General features: G+C 42.4%; 2 non-coding genes across 2 annotated transcripts; both read left to right on the forward strand.

The window, feature by feature from the left end:
- The first annotated feature begins 3975 nt into the window (after positions 1-3975).
- trnan-guu (transfer RNA asparagine (anticodon GUU)) lies at positions 3976-4049 on the forward strand. The gene has a single exon. It is a non-coding gene; the product is annotated as a tRNA-Asn (tRNA).
- A 2810-nt stretch (positions 4050-6859) lies between these two features.
- trnae-cuc (transfer RNA glutamic acid (anticodon CUC)) lies at positions 6860-6931 on the forward strand. Its single transcript has one exon. It is a non-coding gene; the product is annotated as a tRNA-Glu (tRNA).
- The last annotated feature ends 6055 nt before the right edge of the window (positions 6932-12986 follow it).

The following is a 12986-nucleotide window of genomic DNA, read 5'->3' on the forward strand; positions in this document are numbered from 1 at the left end:
AGTGTGGCAGTTAGTACATCATGTTACAGTCGTATAAATCGTTGGTCAGACGCGCTTGGAGTATTATACACAGTTTTGGTCGTCTTGTTAGAGAAAGACATTGATAAACTAAAAAGAGTGCAGAGAAAATTTACGATGATTCTGCCAGGACAAGTGTGCCTACGTTATAGGGAGCGGTTGGCTAGGCTTTATTCCTTGGAACGTAGGAGAATAAAGGTGACCTTATTGAGGCGTATAAAATCATGATGGGCAAAGATAGGATAAATACACGGGTTTTTTTTGTCCACGGGGAACGGGAATTGAAAACTAGAGATCATGGTTTTTAGGTGAGAGCGGAAATCTTAAAATGGGGCGTAATGGGCAACTTCTTCTCGCAGAGAGTGGTGCATGTATGAAATTATCTGGCAAAGTGGTTGAGTCAGATTCAATAGCAGCATTTAAAAAGCATTTCGTTAAGTGCATGGATGGCAAAGAATTAGAAGGATATGAGCAAAATACAGGCAACGGGGTCTTGCTGAAATAGCGCCATGTTCGGCATGGACTGATTGGGTTAAAGGGCCTGTTTCCTGGATAAATGCATGGATGGCAAAGCATTCGAGGGATATGGGCCAAACATGGACAACGAAGACGGCTGAAGTAGTGCCATGGTTTTCATGGACGGGTTGGGCCAATGGGCCTGTTTCCTTGCTGTATTGCCGTACGACTCTATGGCTCTACATAATTGTTCCTAATATATGGAAAAGATATTATTGAAATCTCAGAAACATAAAAATTGCAGCAGGAGTAGTTCATTAAGATCTTTGAAACTGGTCCGCCATTTAATGTAATCATGGCTTACCTTCTTTCTCTGCACCACGTAGCGTTGTTTTCTGCCCCTTAGAGTTTTAGAAATCTATAGGTTCGCTCCTCAAGTATATTCAGTCATTCCAACATCTGCGGTAACGAATTCCACGGGTTCGCCACCATCTGAATTAATGCCTCATCATCTCTGTCCCAAATTGTCGGTCACTCGCCTGAGAACTTGTGTGTTTTTTCTAGTCCCACTTTGGCATCGTCAGTGAAAACGTTCTCTCCCGATTTCTCGGATCGAAGTGCTACACCCACACTTCACCATCATTTTGAACACTGACAATAAATACACAGTAAACTATTTCCCTCCAAATATAACAAACCCGTCTCTATTTTCAAACAAAACAGAAAATACTGTAAAACCTGAGCAGATCTGACAGCATCTGCCGGGAGTGAATAGAACCAAAGTTTTGATTCCAGTTGACCCTTCGTCAAAGCGTAGAACAAAGAGAATCAGCGGAGATTTATAATTTGATGATGCGGGAGAGGTGATAATGAGACAAAGGGAACGTAAGCGAGGATACATACGGCTGAGAACGTGCTAAAAAGTGCCCATTAAGTGATCAGAATGCACGAATGGTAGGACAGTGGTGTAGATTGTAAAAAGACTGCCTAAAGAAAGTGACTGTTCGTCTCAGAGGTTTTGGGATGGGGAGTGGGGAATGGGAGTGGGCAGCAAGATGGAGAGCTCGAATGGAAACTGGAAAAATGGAGGTGAGGAAGAAGAATAATAAAATGAATGAACGGGATGAAATAAAATAAAATAAATAGAAATGAGGCGATGGAGAAGGGGAGAGTTCCTGTGCTGAGGTCCCTGAATTCAATATTCAGCCAGAAGGCTCTAAAGTGCCCAATCAGAAGATGAGGTGCTGTTCCTCCATTTTGCGTTGAGGTTCCTTAAAAAGTTACAAAAGGTGGATGCGTGGACAAGAGGACAGGATAGTGTGTTGAAGAGAAAAGAGGGAGTCATGGCCCTGCTTGCAGTTGGACCGAAGTTATTCAGCAAAATGATCACCCAGTCTACACTAAGCCTCTCCAATATAGAGTAGACCAAATTGGAAGCAGCGTATTCAATAGAATGGATAGAACGATGTGCATGTGAAGCACTGTTTCAACTGAAAAGAGTGTTTGGGACCTGGGACGGTGAGCAGAGAGGAGGTAAAGGGGCAGGTTTTGCACCTTCTATAGTTGCACGAGAAGGTGCCCTTGTCAGGGGGTAAGGTGTTGGGTGTGAGGGAGGAATAGTCCAGGGTGTGCTAGAATATATGTTCCCTACAGAATGCAGGCAGGGGAGTGAAGTGAAAATATGTAGAATTGTGATTTCATGCTGGAGTTGACGGAAATGGTGGAGCATGGCCCTTTGAATACAAAAACTGGTTTGGTGAAAAGTGGGGACCTGTCTTTGTTCGAGGAGAGAGGGGAGGGGTGAATACTCTGGCATGAGGATATGCTGGATGCGGTTGAGAGCCCTGTCAAGCACAGTGGGTCGAAAGCCACGATTAAGGAAGAAGAAAGAAATGTCAGGAGTGCTGTTTTGGAAAGTGATTTTAGCAGAGCATATGCGTCAGAGGCAAATGAATTGAGAGAATGGAATGGAAACCTTACAAGATGTGGGATGTGAAGAGCTGTAGTGAAGGTAGTTGTGGGAGTCGGTGGTCTTGTTTTGGATACTTGTGGAAAGTTCACGAGAAATGCAGACAGAAAGGTTAAGGACGGAAAGAGAAATGTCAGGGATGACCATGTAAAGGTGATAGGCAGGTGGAAATTAGAATCAAATTTGAATCTTTTTCGAGGTCCAAATGAGAGCATGAACTGGCACGAAAATACTTCGTGACGTATTGACAAAGGTGTTGAGGTAGGGGGCCAGATTAGGACTGGAACAGGGAATGCTCCACGTAACCCATAAAGAGACAAGCATCATTGGGACCCATGTTGATGCCCATAGCCACACCTTTTACTTATAGGAAGTGAGACGAGTTAGAGGAGAAATTGTTGAGTTAGAGAGCCAGTTCAGACAGATGGAGGAAAGTGGTGTTGTACAGGAATTGTTCAGACCTCTTTTTGAAGAGGAACCAAAGAGCTTTGAGGGCAACGTGGTAGGGAACGGAACTGTAGAGGAATTGGATATCCATGGTGAAGAGGAGGCGGTTTGGGCCAGGAAACTCAAAGTCATTGATATGACATGGGACATCGAAGGCATCATGGATGTAGGTGAGAAGGGCCTGGGCATGAAAGAAAATGGAGTCAAGATAGGAGGAAATGAGTTCAATGGGGCAGGAACAGGGTGACACCATGGGACTACCAGTGATAGGAAGAAATAGTTTAGTGGGGGCAGGGACAGGGTGACACCATGGGTCTACCAGGGCTGCCATGTTTGTGGATTTTGGGAAGGAGGTAGAAACGGGCTGCCTGGGTTTGGGGGGCTATGAAGTTGGAGGTCGTGGAGGGAAGATCTCCAGATAAGCATTGGCAGTCCTGCAAACAGTGGCTTGATGTTTGTTAGTGGATCGTGGTCTGTTCTCTCCTGCATGTCAGATTGCAGACTCTCCCTCTCAAACTGCAGGGTGCGTACTATCATAATACCAACCAAATTTTCCCAGTCCACCTGCATTGTGAAGTCACCCATGATCATTGCTGTGTTCTCTCCTTCAGGACAGAAATTTCTCATTTGCAAACATGAAGCAAAGCACATTTTACTTGAAGAAGTGCTTCCACTTGACTGTCGGAAAACACTAATCGGAAACAAATCAGAAATGTCAGTTTCAAGCTTGGTGAATTTTGTGAATTTATTTGTGCGCATGAGCAGGTACACCATACTATTGGCCTAAGAGCATTCCGAATATTTGCGATAAATCGAAAAAAGGGACTTGCAAATACTTGTCATGCAAGACGGGTAATATGGCGAAAAGCAAATTGAATGGTTCAGGCCAGGATAAGCTTTCAATGATCGTCAGTATTTCGCTTTTTCATGTCGAATATGTGGTGACAGACGACGCAAAAAACAAACGCTTAATGGACACAGCCGCGGTTCGCGGAGAACTTCGGTAGTGTGAATGAATGTACCTGCAGTAGAGTAGCTATCTTTATGAAAGTCTTTATTCATACATTAATTCGAAACAATTTCAAGTCTCTGTGGCGCAATCGGTTAGCGCGTTCGGCTGTTAACCGAAAGGTTGGTGGTTCGAGCCCACCCAGGGACGAATTTTTGGACTGAGCTCGAAAATCTACCGGACCACGAAGCTTTGAATGATAGACATTGTCTCTGAAAACTCTGCTACAGTCCAACAATCTCGCGCCTAAGTTCATTACGATGAATCATTTAAAGTGAATAATTTTAAAAATTCCTCCTGTATCCCAACGATTAAAATGTTATTCAGGCATGTGATCCCAATAGGTGGAGATGCCGGCGTTGGACTGAAGTGGGCACAGTTAGAAGTCTCAGAACATCAGGATTGACTCCAACAGGTTTATTTGGTATCTCAGGCTTTCGGAGCGCTGTTCCTTCATTAGGTGAATCCAGCAGCTAACTATCCAGCCTTCAGCGGAACAGCACACAACCCTGCCAGAACAGCCTCTGCAAGACGTGCCAGATCATCCGCACGGAGACATCGTCACGCGTGAGAACACCATCCACTAGTTACATGATAGATACTCATGTGACTTGGCCAACGTTGCCTACCTCATACGCTGCGGGAAAGGATGTCCAGAGGCATGGTGCATCGGAGTGACCATACAGATGCTATGACAACAAATGGACGCACACCTCTCGACAAGGTAGGAATGTTCCCTTCCTGTCCGGGAACACTTCAACAGTCAAGAGCATTCAGCTTCCAATCTTTGGGTAAGTGTTCTCCAAGGCGGCCTTCAAGGCAGGCGACAACACATAATCGCTGAGATGAAACTAATAACCAAGCACCTCACACATGAGGACTGCCTCAACCGAAATATTGGGATCATGTCACACTCCGTGAAATCCCCCACCATTTGTCCTGGATTTGCAAAATCCTAATAACTGTCCTGGCTTGAGACAATTCACACTTCTTTAGCCTATGATTATACCTCTCTCCACTCGCATTGCCTCTACCTGTAAAGATTTGATTACCTGTAAAGACTCGCATTCCAATATTCACTTGATAAAGGAGCAGTGCTCCGAAAGCTTTAACTGGTTTTGTGAAGCTTCTTACTGTGATTTCAATAAACTGTTCGAGATGATTACCTGTCACGATGCATAGTTCAACAACAGGTGGGCTGCAACCGATGGTGTGCGTGTGTTTTGGGACTGGTGCTGGGGCGGGGGGCGGATGTGAAAGGTAAAACGTTCTTGATGATTGTTATGTACAGGCCTTCAAGAAGTGGTCAGGATGCGGGGCACAAACGACAGCAGGAGATAGGAAGTCGTGTAAGAAAGGTACATGTACATATTTAAACTACCCATGTACAGTGTTCATGGGTAGTTTCCATATGAAGATGGACTGGGAAAATCGGGTTGTTATTATGAAAGAGTGCATCCTGCAGTTTGGGAGGATAAACCATTAAAGTTCGGACTCTATATGGTATTTGCCTCACCTTCCCAGGGAAGACCTTAAAACGACACGTACTCTCGTAAAAACGTGGCTTGCTATCTTCGCATCGTCGTTGTCGGGGCCACAACTCTAACTCCCGTATGACATGATTTGGGGATATTCGATAATAGATTGATAAGGAACGCGTTGTCTGCCTCCGTCAGCACCGGATTCGCTTTCTTTTAGCTTCATTAAAGCTTTGAAAGCATTTATTTGCAGTCAATCTGTTTAACATCCTGTCGGCTACGTTTTGTAAGCTTGCAATTCATACGTCCGTGTCACTGCGATCGGGAGAATGCGAGGATTAAAATCGGACTCCGACAACTGCAGAATATGGGAAATGCAGAAACATAAACAGCTGAATAGACAGGCATCAGTGCAGGTATATTGACACACAGACAATACGGAGGCATATATCCAAAGGCTGACACATCATTCGGGAAAAAAAACATCTGCGGATTCACAAAAAGGAAAGCTAGGGTGATTTTTTTAAGCCCAGAGTAATCAGATGTGGCGAACGGGAGAGAATGGGAGTGTTAAAAAAACGACACCTAAAAATGCCGAAAATGTGAGGCGCAAGAAGCATGAACATGAATATTTCAATACACAGTCAAACGTGTCGAAAAATGTACACAGAGGGACGCATAAAACGGAGACACATACCCAAAGGCAGATATATGGTGCATAAAAACACGTGTTCAGGCACATAAACGAAAGTGAGGTTTCATACATATGAACGTTTTTCATTCACCAAATGATTATGTGATTGTTGGAAATCACGAAATCGCTCCTTCAGTGTATACAACTGTTTCTTGACTTCTTAAAGGTTTAGTCAGTTCTACTAGTCCATGTGACTGCACTGTAGTTTAACTCTGGTGGTCTAGTGGTTAGCACTTGCCCCCGCTCATCGCCACGACCCGGGTTCGGTTCCCGGTTAGGGAATGTTGCTTTTATACATATGAGCATGCCTCATTTCCACGGATGAGCTATCAAAGAAACCCTGAAAGTCGACCTGCTTATTTTAATCTTGTTTAAACAAACAGAGTTTTGAAGCACGTAAATAAATATTTATTACGCGTTCCAGGACATGTCGCATGTCAGATGAAACTGGTAATGCTATAATCAGAACAGAAGGCGCTGGAGAATCTCAGCAAATATGGCAGCTCCTGTGGAGAGAGAAACGGCTGCATTTCGAAGTCCGTTGAAAAACCAAATGATTAGTCGCAAGAACTGTTAAAATTTACTGAAGTAAAACATCTAAAAGTCTGGCCTCAGTTCGGAGAAACTGATAAGGAAGAAGCATCTGACCTATTTTTCATGCATCAAGTGATTATGTGATTGTTGGAAATCACGAAACGTCTCCTGAAATGCATACAGCTACCGGTTTACTTCTTTGCAAGATGTAATCAGTTCATCTGGTCCACATTAGCTACTGAATGTCTTATCACTCCCTGGTGGTCTAGTGGTTAGGATTCGGCGCTCTCACCGCCGCGGCCCGGGTTCGATTCCCGGTCAGGGAACGTTAGTTTTATACACACGAGCATTTCCACGGCTGAACTGCCAGAAAAACCCTGAATGTCAGCATGCTCATTCTTTTACCATTTTAAAGCGAACAGTGTTTTGAACCACACTGAAGTAAATATTTACTATGTTATGTGGGATGATTCGCTTGTCAGATGAAGCTGGTATCTGCAAGAATCAGAACAGAAGCTGCTGGAGAAACTCAGCATATATGACAACACCTGTAGAGAGTGAAACTGTTACATTTCGAAGTCCGTTAAAAAAAAAATTGAATTGATACAAGGACTGTTAAAGCTTATAGGGGATAAACATCTGAAAATCTGGCCCCACGTTGGAGAAGCTGTTAAGGAAGAGGCTAGAAATATCCTCACTCATTTTTACAAATATCTCACTATTTGGAACCACTCAAGTGACAATGTAAATATCCATTAAAAATCGATAAATTCCAGTAGGAGCTTTTGGAGTTTCATCTATTAGTATACCGAATCAGTTGACTCTCGTGAGGATCCAATTGCCTCTAATTTCCCAGAAGACTAAGGAAATTTGGCATGTCAGCCAAGACTCTCACCAATTTGTACAGATGCACCACACAAAGCATTCTTTCTCGTTTTGTCACAGTTAGTATGGCTCCTGTCGTGCACAACACCGCAAGAAACCTCAAATAGTCATGAATGTAGCCCAATCCATCACGCAAACCAGCCTTCCATCCATTGACTCAGTCTACACATCCCGCTGCGTCGGCAAAGCAGCCAACATCATTAAGGACCCCACATATCTCCGACATTCTCTCTTACACCGTCTTCTGTCGGGAAAAAAATAACAAAAATCTGACGTCACGTCCCAACTGACTCAAGGACAGCTTCTTCCCTGCTGCTTTAGAATGGGCTTACCTTGCACCAAGTTGATCTTTCACTACACCCTAGCTATGACTGTAACACTACAGTCTACAATCTCTTGTTTTCTTCTCTATGAACGATATGCTTTGTCTGTATAGTGTGCAAGAAACAATACTTGTCACTGTATGTTAATGCATGTGACAATAATAAATCAAATCAAATTGTGCGACTGCAGCAATTTTTGCTTGGAGGCTTTGTGTTGTCACAACACTGAATCATAAAATCGCTGTTCCATGGTGAAACGTTCATAGCTACATTCAAAGTATTTCAGCTCTGACAAGCGAAATTGGCCTGGTGCACGCAGGAAGTTGTAGTGATGGTATGGGCATTGATAGTAAAGCTATTCACCTGTATGCAGGGACTAGCATAGCTGGGGGCAGATAGCCAGACATTTTAATTTTCAATCAGCACACTGAAGTATTTGATGGCAACAAAAAATTCACTAGAATGTTTATACTTTCACATAATTGGTGCCCTTCAGCAATACCACCTTTACCACAGCCACATAAATACTGTGTTTGCCTTTGATAATTAATAGACAGGGTAATAGCTGAATATAAACATGTAGACTATAATTTACCATTAGGTCTGATGCACCCATATATATGTATATATATATATATATATATACACCTCTTTCCAATTGATTGGACACACTATTTGGATGATTCGTGGGAGTGACATATGATGGAAATTTAGATTTTTTTCTCCTTTGATTTGCAATTAATATTCATAAAATAACTGCATGGAACATACTGGATAATACGAGAGCTGTTAATGTACAGGAATGTTTTATGGCAGCCAGAAGACACAAGAAAAAATATGTATGATAAAGATGCATAACAAGGGGAAAAAAGATGTCTTGAATTAGGATTGATCCACTGACCTTACCATGGATGTCATGATTCAGCTTGCCAAATTAAAGCGACAAATAATTTTTCTAGATGAGATGGGAAGAATCTTATTGAAATATGAAATTTGGGATGGTTTGGCAGTTTGGATGATGTAAAGGTGTTTCCATCGTAGGGTAATCTGGTTTAAATGTAAGCGGTCTCCCACTCATGCCAGAGTTCAGGAGGCATATTAAACATTATTAAACTTTGAAATTATCTCCTCCCAGAGGGTCAAGGTGACTGGGTCATTGTGATAACCAAGATTATTATATAGATTATTGATTGATGACTGAGTGAAAAATAATTGGAGGCACGTACGAATAGACGTAAGACTATCAGATTAGGCAGGACCTTGTTGAAACTAGATACATATAAAATGGGAGCAGGAGTAAGTCATTAAGTCAAGTGAAACTGCTCCGCCATTCAACGTAATCATGGCTCATCTACTACGTCAATGTTATGTTCCTGTGCTTTGTATTCTACCCCTCCTAGTGTTTAGAAATCTGTTTCATTCTCAGATATGTTCAGCGATTTCACCTCCTATGGTAGAGAACTCCACAGGTTTGTCCACCTGTGGAAAGATGCTTCTCCTCCTCTCAATGCCAAGTGGCCTACCCATATTTTCAGATTGTGCATAAATGTTTTAGAGTATAGAAATCTATCTGCTTCCTTCTGAGATATATTCAGTTATTTGGCATCCACAGCCACGTGTGGTAGAGAATTCCACAGTTTTGCCACTCTCTGAATGAAGTTGTCTCTTTTCATCTCAGCCCAAATGCCCTACCCTATGACTGTGCCCTTTGTTCAAAGCCCAGAGGCAGAGGTAACAATATCTGTGCATCGAGTCCTGTCAAAATTTGTTATGTTTCAATGCGATCCCCTGCCATTCTTCTAAATTCCAATACAATACTCCTTGTTCACCTAATGTCTCCCATATGACAATCCTGCTATCCAAGGAATCAGTCTTGTGAACTTACCCTGTATTGCTTATGGCAATAAATGTGCCTGGAATCATGCTGGATTTGAACCCGATACCTCTCGCATATTCCCAATATGACAACTATAGCCCTAGGCTGACAAACACACACACAAAACTGAATGTCCGCCTCCTGGTCCTATTCCCATTTCTGAAGTGCGTGTCAGTGAAAAAAAAATATACATTCAGGGTTGCAGATACTTGGTCTCCTTTTCTTTGCAATTGAGTGGTTGGATAATTAAGAAAACAATTTTCATCTTCCTGAAAAGTTAATCATCATCTTTTATGGTGAACACATGCTGAGTTTTTTTAAATATGTGGCTCAAAATGCATTTTATTCAATTATTTTTACAAGTTTAATAATTATCACATTCAAACTGTTGCACAAAGAGGAGTGCAAATTCATTTCTTTTCATACATGGCAAGGAAAAATGAGCTGTCTCACCACACTTAAAATTCATATTTAAAATATTTACAGGCCATACTAACATTTACTATCATTTCAAACATTCCCTGTAATATAAAGAACCAAGGTTTTACAGGGGCTCCAACTCCTCAGTATGCTATTGTAATGAAGCATAGACACCAGTCTTTCCCCATTTAATTTTCAGGTGGCTTCCCCAAGATTTTGTCAGCAGCATTTAACATCAGTAATTTTAGCTCATGTCTGCAGCCAGTTTCCACCTCCAAAAAAATCACCCATCTACCAGATAACCAAAACTTGGAAATCTGAAATAAAAACAAAAGCCCTTATGTCATCCCTTGTTATCAGGGATACTTATTTTCTCTGTTGTCTGTCTTTCTGAAATACATCATCTTTTCTCTTCTCGTGCAGTATAAATTACTCTGCTCTTTGCAGTTTGGTATTCATGTGAATTTTCATGAAGTGTGTTAGATGAAAAGCTTTGACAGTATTCTTTTTAAGCAATATTCAATTATGTGTTACCAAAATGCTATCTCAAATATTCAGCAAGTCTGGCAGCATCTGTGGAGAAAGAGAGAAAACAACAATATTCATATTTTGGTCTCTGAGCTTTGAGTACAACAGGGACAGTAGCATTGAGTAGGGTGGAAGAGCATGAGTCAGAAAATACTGGTGTGCAGAATTTACAGAACCTCAAACTGCAACTATACTGATGGTAAGATGCCTCACAACACCAGGTTAAAGTCCAACAGGTTTATTTGGTAGGAAAAGCCACTAGATTTTGGAATGCTGCCCCTTCGTCAGGTGAGTGAGAGTTCTATTCACGAACAGGGCATATAACGACACAAACGCAATTTACAAACTAACGATCGGAATGCAAGTCTTTACAGGTAATCAAGTCTTAAAAGGTACAGACAATGTGTGTGTAGACAGCGCTAAGCACAGGTTAAACAGATGTGTATTGTCTCCAGACAGGACAGTTAGTGAGATTTTGCAAGTCCAGGCAAGTCGTGGGGTTACAGATAGTGTGACATGAACCCAAGATCCCGATTGAGGCTGAGCTCATGTGTGTAGAACTTGGCAATCAGTCTCTGCTCAGCGACTCTGCACTGTCATGTGTCATGAAGACTGCCTTGGAGAATGCTCACCTGAAGATCAGAGACCGAATGCCCATGAGCGCTGGAGTGTTCCCAACAAGAAGAGAACACCCTTGCCTGGTGATGGTTGAGCGGTGTTGAAAATGAACATCTCACCAAGGCCATCTCCACGTACCCACTTCTTGCCTTCAAACAATCGCACAACCTCAAATAGACCATTGTCTGCAGCAAACTGCCCAGCCATCAGGAAAGCAGTGACCATGGCACTACACAACCCTGCCACAGCAACCTCTGCAAGACATGCCAGATCATCAACATGGATGCCATCATCTCACATGACAACACCATCCAACAAGTACACGATACATACTGTTGCAACATGGCCAACGTTGTCTACCTGACACGCTGCAGGAAAGGATTTCCCAAGACATGGTACACTGGGGAGACCATCATCTCTCCCATTTCTTTCAGAACCCTGGGATGCATTCCATCCAGTCCTGGGGACTTGTCTACCTTCAGTCCCATTAGTCTATCAAGCACTATCTCTCTAGTGACAGTAATCGCATCAAGGCCCTCATCTCCTACCATCCTTCTATCTTTAATATTCGGCAAACTATTTGTGTCGGGCTCTGTGAATTTCGAGGCAAAAAACTTATCTAAAGCCATTTAAATAACCATTTCCTCATCGCCCACTGCTAAATCCCTCCTCTTATCCTCCAAGTGCCCAACATTCACTCTAGCCAGTCTCCTCTTCTTTATATACTTGTAAAAAACTTTTACTATCATTTTTTTTACATTTAGAGCTAGTTTAGCTTCATACTCTATCTTTCCTTTCTTTATCACTTTCTTAGTCATTCTTGTTGATTTTTAAATCTTTCCCAATCTTCTAATCGCCCACTATTTTTAGCCACTCTGAACACATCAGCTTTTAATTTAATACTTTCCTTTATTTCCTTCGGTAACCATGGCTGGTTATCTCTTCTCCTACAGTCCTTCTTTACCATCGGAATATATTTTTGCTGAGTATCGAAAAAGATCTCCTTAAAAATCCTCCTCTGTTCCTCAGCCGTCCTACCAACCAATCTGCGTCCCCAATCTACATTCGCCAATTCCGCTCTCATCGTATTATTCTCACCTCTGTTCAAACAGAGGACAGAGGTTCTGGACCCTACTTTCTCATCCTCCATCGGCATCAGAAATTCAATCATACTATGATCACTCGTCCCAAGAGGATCCTTCACAAGAAGATCCCTAATTCTACCTGCCTCATTACACAGCACCAAATCTAAGATAGCTTGTTCCCTCGTAGGTTCAGTTACATACTGTTCAAGGAAACTATCCCAACAGCATTCCAAGAACTCTTCCTCAAGCCCACCGCGTCTGACTTGGGTCATCCAATCAATATGCAGATTTAAATCCCCCATAATTATCACTGTTCCATTTTTGCACGCATCAATTATTTGCTTGTTTATAGCCAGCCCCACCTCAAAGTTATTATTTGGGGGCCTACAGACCACACTCACCAGCGTCTTCCTCACCTTACTATTCCTTATCTCCACCCACAACGATTCCACATTTTGCTCTTTGGAGCCATCTTCTCTTACTACTGCCCTGATATTATCCTTAGTTAACAGAGCTACCCCACCCACTTTTTCCTCCTGTCTATCCTACCTGAGCACGTGATACCCATGGATATTCAGCTCCCAGTCCCTGTCACCCTGCAACCATGTTTCCATAATGGCCACTAGATCACATCAATTTGTACTGA

This window comes from Carcharhinus amblyrhynchos, chromosome 9, assembly GCF_965287045.1.
Source record: "Carcharhinus amblyrhynchos chromosome 9, sCarAmb.v2.hapA, whole genome shotgun sequence".
In the NCBI taxonomy this organism is placed as follows: domain Eukaryota; kingdom Metazoa; phylum Chordata; class Chondrichthyes; order Carcharhiniformes; family Carcharhinidae; genus Carcharhinus; species Carcharhinus amblyrhynchos.